We start from the raw sequence: 6,000 nt of genomic DNA, 5'->3' as shown, positions 1-6,000 counted from the left end.
CAGGGTAAAAGTACAGTGGAAGCGGTGGTACTAGCTGAAACTTCTTGTTCTCCCTTAATATAAGCGGTCTGATTGTACTAAAGATTTTTGAGCAATCTAATGTCATACGTGTCCAGGCCAACTGAGTCTAAGCATTGAAATAGTAACGTACTCTATTAAAGGCTTCTTCAAAATCTATAAAACATACGTAAATATTTTTCTTAAACTCAAGGCTCTCTTGTAAAAGTATTCGCATGCAAAATCGAGCTTCCCGAGTACCCATACCGTTTCGGAAACCAAACTTCTTATCACCTAATGTCCCCTCATAAAGTTTGTATAAGCGACAATGCAATATTATTATTATCATAAAAATTTTGATCTTGTGACTCATGAAACTAATAAGTCGATAGTCGCTGCACTGTCTGGCGTTCATTTTTTTGATTACGCCTACTTCTTTTAGTATCCGCCAGAAACGCTGTCATTTGATCCTTTCGAACGCTTTAAGATAATATATAAAACAGATGTATAAAGGAATATTAAATTCCCTAGATTTTTCAATTATTTATCTTATATTCAGAAGGTGTTCTCGAGTAGACAGTAATTAGACCAGTGGTCACATATGGATGTGAAATGTGGACCCTCTCAACCACTGATGAAAATCAACTGAGAATATTTGAGCGCAAAATACTAAGGAAGATATTTGGACCAACCCAATGCAGCCATGGTTTGTGGAGAATTAAAATGAAATACGAGCTGGATGAACTAATGCAGAGCGCAGATATTGTTAGATTTGTAAAGTCACAAAGACTTAACTGGCTTGGTCACTTAGGAAGAATGCCAGACAATCGAGCTGTAAAAGTAGTCCAGAGATGGAAGCCCCAAGGAAATAGAACAAGAGGAAGGCCCCGTAAAAGATGGATAGACGACGTAGAGAGGGATCTTAAAACCATGAACATCAGGCAGTGGCGAAGGAAAGTATCTTAGGGCAGAATGGAAGAATATTGTTAAGCAGGCCAAGACTTACAAAGGGTTGTAGCGCCATTAGAAGAAGAAGAAGAAGTCTAGAAAGACATTACGACTATTAGGTAAATTATTTATTTGAAACATGTTAAAATAGCCAAAAGAATTAGTCAAGTACACAGCAGGAGCAGGAGAGTCATCAGATCATTCAAAATTTAAACCAAAGTTGTTATTACTCCAAGAAGCAGTTGGTAAACAGAAATCAACACACAGTAGCAAGTTGTCAAACTTCTCCATATCATATTCAACTGAAATGCAATGTAACATGTACACATTTAGGTCGGATGATGGAGAGATATAAACTCCACCCAAAACGATGCACTTATTGTTAATTTTCAATAATATAAAAATTTGTTCTACTTCACCATCAGGAATGATCACTTTCTGCTCATTGCTGTCATTTGTAACAGCAATTAACACACCTCCACCTCTAGTTTTTCCGATAGAATCAGGATTGCAGTCATTTCTAAGCACATTATAACCAGTTGTTAAAACCTAAATGACCTGACGACGCCCCTCGCCCCTGTCGTCTTTTGCACGGCGCAACCATGGCTTGGCGACAGCTTGTCGCGAAGGTAAGATAAGAAGTACCGTTACGGCATATTTTTGAAGACATCTGCAACCCTCCGGTCGGAAAAGACATTCTATTTCAAGATTTCAAAGTAACAACATGTATTAATTATATATTTGTAATATTTTTTATTTCATTATTACAAACAATTAAGTTTCTTTATATTTTTACGTTTACATAGAAGTATTAAACAGTTTCATTTACGGTCTTGTGTTCTTTACTAAAATCACGGGAAGCCCTAATAATATTAAACAACAAGTAACTGACAGAGTAAGTAAGTATACTTAGAGGAGTTCGACAAGGGTGCATACTTTCACCACTCTTATTCAACGTCTACAGTGAAGTGATATTTCAAGAAGCTTTATTGGATATTGTGGAAGGTATTTTGGTCAACGGAAATAGCATTAATAATATTAGATATGCGGACGATACGGTCATATTTGCAACTGACATGGAAGATCTACAGTACATAATATAACATGTATACAATGCATGTGAAAGGTACGGACTGAAAATGAATCTCAAGAAAACGAAATCAATGATATTCTCAAAAAAACCACAAAATGTCGATAACCTGATCATCAATAATACAACGATCGAAAGAGTAACAACATATAAATATTTAGGAACGTGGCTAACCGGAGATGGAGATCAAACAAAAAAAATCAGATCTAGAATCGAAATGGCAAGAAACGCGTTCATAAAATTGAAGAACTTACTTTGCAATGGTAACCTTAATCTAGAGATCCGCACAAGAATGCTACGTTGTTACGTTTTTTCTACTTTACTATACGGCATGGAAGCGTGGACAATAAAACAGTCTGAAATCAAAAAAATTAAACTCCTTTTAGATGTGGTGCTACAGGAGAATCCACAAAATATCGTGGACTGAAAAAGTAACTAATATAGAGGTGTTATAAAGAATGAAGAAAGAATGTGAAGTCATAAAAACTGTTAAAATTAGAAAGGTCGTGGTCATATAATGAGGGGCGAGAAGTATGTATTACTTAGATTATTTATGCATGGGAAAATACAAGGGAAGAGAAACCCAGGACGACGCAAAATATCCTGGCTAAGAAATTTGAGAGAGTGGTTCGGTTGCAGCTCATTAGAATTATTCAGAAGCGCGGCCAATAAAGTTAAGATAGCGATGATGATTTCCAACCTCCGATAGGAGAAGGAACCTGAAGAAGAAGAACTGGAAGAATTCAAGATTCCGTTTCGAATTGAACAGTTACCACAACACCAGTAAGTCCTAATTTCGCATCGCTATAATCACAAGTTAACCAAGTTTTCACCGTAATGATTATTTAATAATTACATTAAATCTTAATTTAGATCTCAACCCACTAACATTTTGATTATAAATTAATAGAGGAGGTGAGCTTATCTGCTTCTTTGTCACAAAAAAGGGTAATAATACAGAGTTATTTTCAGTTAATAGCAGATTAACCAATTATTACACAATCAAATTAAAGACACTTTGAACACTTGAAAATCCACAAAAATTAGCTTTAAATTGACACCAAATAATGCTTCGGAAAACATCCGTTAACACTTTTATTCTTGGCAAGATGGTCAAGACTATATATATGAAAGTGCAAAAAAAATGTAGGTAGTTGTTCGGTGTTTTTTATTGTTTTATTAATCCTAAACCAATAAGCAAAGAAAATTAACACTTAGAAGAATTATATCATTAAGTTTATCATTTAAGTTGAAGTCACAGTGTGAAGTATACACGTGCCTTTCTTGTATCGGAACCAGGAATGGTTTTTATATAAGTCCGTTGTTATAAAAAATAAACGTTGTTTATTTACACTGGCGCGATTATTGTTTAAAATCTGACATTTTTTTGGGAGGTATTTGCCTTATAACACCACGCTGGCAAGGTGGGTTAGTGAGTTTTTAATTCAGCTGCTCATTGTAAGTACCGACGCTGTTTGAAGCCGCCTGCTCCTGATCAGACACTTCTAGGTTTGTGATCTTATCCTATCCCTAAAATCAGGGGTTGCCAACTCCGCCATCTTCGACGCCTTGGATGCCGTTCTGGATTCATCCATGACCCTGGACAAGGGACCCTTAACAGGTGCTAGCTTCCCGGGTCAAGGAGTTCCTGGAATCTGCGGAGGGCAGGGATTGATTCACTTTCCCTGATAGGACTATCCAATAAAATCCAGGGGAATAAAAGGGACTCCAAAGGAGTACCTACCCGCCTTCAAGAAAGGAGACAAGGCACACCTAGAAAACTATGGACCAATCAGCTTATTGAACTACATATATAAAATGTTTACCCGAATAATTACGAGAAGACTAGAAAAAAATGGATTTCTACCAGCCCCGAAAACAAGCTGGCTTCCGCTCAAAATTCGGAACAAACGATCATCTACAAACAGTAAAAACCTTAATAGAAAAATCGATGGAATATAATAGATCACTGGTACTTACTAGTACTTATTATCGAAGATCTGCGTGAAGCACAACAAATGCTACAGAATTATAAAACGTATCTTCAACAATAGGTCTAAAAATGAATATCAGTAAGACCAAATTTATGACAAATTTGGTTCACAGCGAACACTTAACCATCCAAAATCAAGTGGTAGAATTGACAGAAAAGTACATATATCTCGGTCATGAAATAAGAATAAGCAAGGATAATCAGGCCTGAGAATTTCAACGACGAATAACACTTGCTTGGGCGGGGTATGGTTCATAAGAGACATCTTTAAAAGCAACATCCCGATAGCTATGAAACGGAAGACATTTGACCAATGCGTTCTTCCTATTATGACATACGGAGGAGAAACTATCACTTTCACAAAAACAACAGCACTAAAAATGCGAGTGGCACAAAGGCGCATGGAAAGATCGATTCTCGGCGTGACAAAAAAAGACAAAATAAGGAACTAAGACCTAAGGAAAAGAACAGGTATCACTGATGTCGTCGAACGTATAGCCAAGGTAAAATGGAATTGGGCAGATCACATAGCGAGACTAAAAGACTCAAGATGGACCAGAAAACTAATTGACTGGCAGCAGAGGACGACCACCAATACGCTGGATGGACGACATTAAACGAGTATCCAAGAAATGGCAACAAGACGCACAGCACTGTGAAAAGTGGCGAAAAATGGGAGAGACCCATGTCCAGCAGTGGACAGAAGAGGTCGCATGATGATGGTGATTATTGTTTAGTCTACCATCAAATCTAATAACTGCACAGAAATATGTATGTGTAACAATGACCTACATATTAGATATAAAATCAGTTTTGCATGAAAAGAAAGCATCAATATTATTATTGCTGTGTGTTAAACAAAATTTAAAACCCACAGTCTGGTGGAGATATATAAATGATATGCTTTCAACATGACCTCATGGATCAGAGTTATTTGACACATTCCTAGATCATATAAACAATAAAGAAGAGACAACATATACCCTAGAAAAAGAATATAATAGCACATACCAACAGATATCTAAATTAGAAATCAAATAACAAAAATTGAAAGAGCCAAAATTACTTGTTTGCATTTTGTCGTTTATAAATAAGGAATTTTCAAGAATAGACTGAATAAAACAGAACAAACTAGAAAGGGATCCTATAACATTCACAAGAAAAATTGCGAGGACAATAACAATACCATACATAATCATCGGAAAAACTTAAAACGATAGGAAATAAATTCAACATTTCGACAACATTCAAAATAATAAACACATTAAGATTTATTTTATCTAAAACTAAATATAACAATAAACAGGAAGGAATAAATACTTGTGAATGAAAATATTTTTATTTTGGTGAAACATCAAGACCATTAAATGTTAGAGTAAGTGAACATTAATCTTAGTCTTATTTATCTTAATCTTATCGAAAATAGAGAATTTGGTATAGAAAAACTTAAGCTTACCTTCAACCTCATATCCTTCCACTGGTCCTGTGTAAATTATTTCTCCATTCTTACTGATAGTATAAAAAGAATTATCTAGCATTTTAATTTTCTGGCAAATCTTTTCCTTTTTTGTCGATGGAAAAGGTGTGACGACTACAAAAATATAAAATAAAAAAATATATATAATTTTGATCATAATATTAAGTAAAACTTAAAAATCTGTAAACATAATAAAATGTATCTTAAAATAAGACTACTTTCTGTGGCAACAAACCAGAAAATGATAATATTTAGACAACAAATGATTGACATCGAATTTAAAATTCTACTTCAAAATCAAAATAGTTTTTATCAAAGTATTAATTTTCATATCACCATTCGATGGTAATCTATGACATCATCCAATATAAATATAAATTACTAATTTGCAAAAAAAAACAACAAATTAAGTAAATAACAAATTATTAGTTTCGTCTTGAAAATATCTAATCTGATTAAAATCTATTACTTAAATATTATTAAAGCAGGAAACTA

This window comes from Diabrotica undecimpunctata, chromosome 1 (genome assembly GCF_040954645.1).
Source record: "Diabrotica undecimpunctata isolate CICGRU chromosome 1, icDiaUnde3, whole genome shotgun sequence".
NCBI lineage: Eukaryota > Metazoa > Arthropoda > Insecta > Coleoptera > Chrysomelidae > Diabrotica > Diabrotica undecimpunctata.
The sequence above is the reverse complement of the archived record's forward strand: the minus strand, read 5'-3'. Positions refer to the sequence as shown.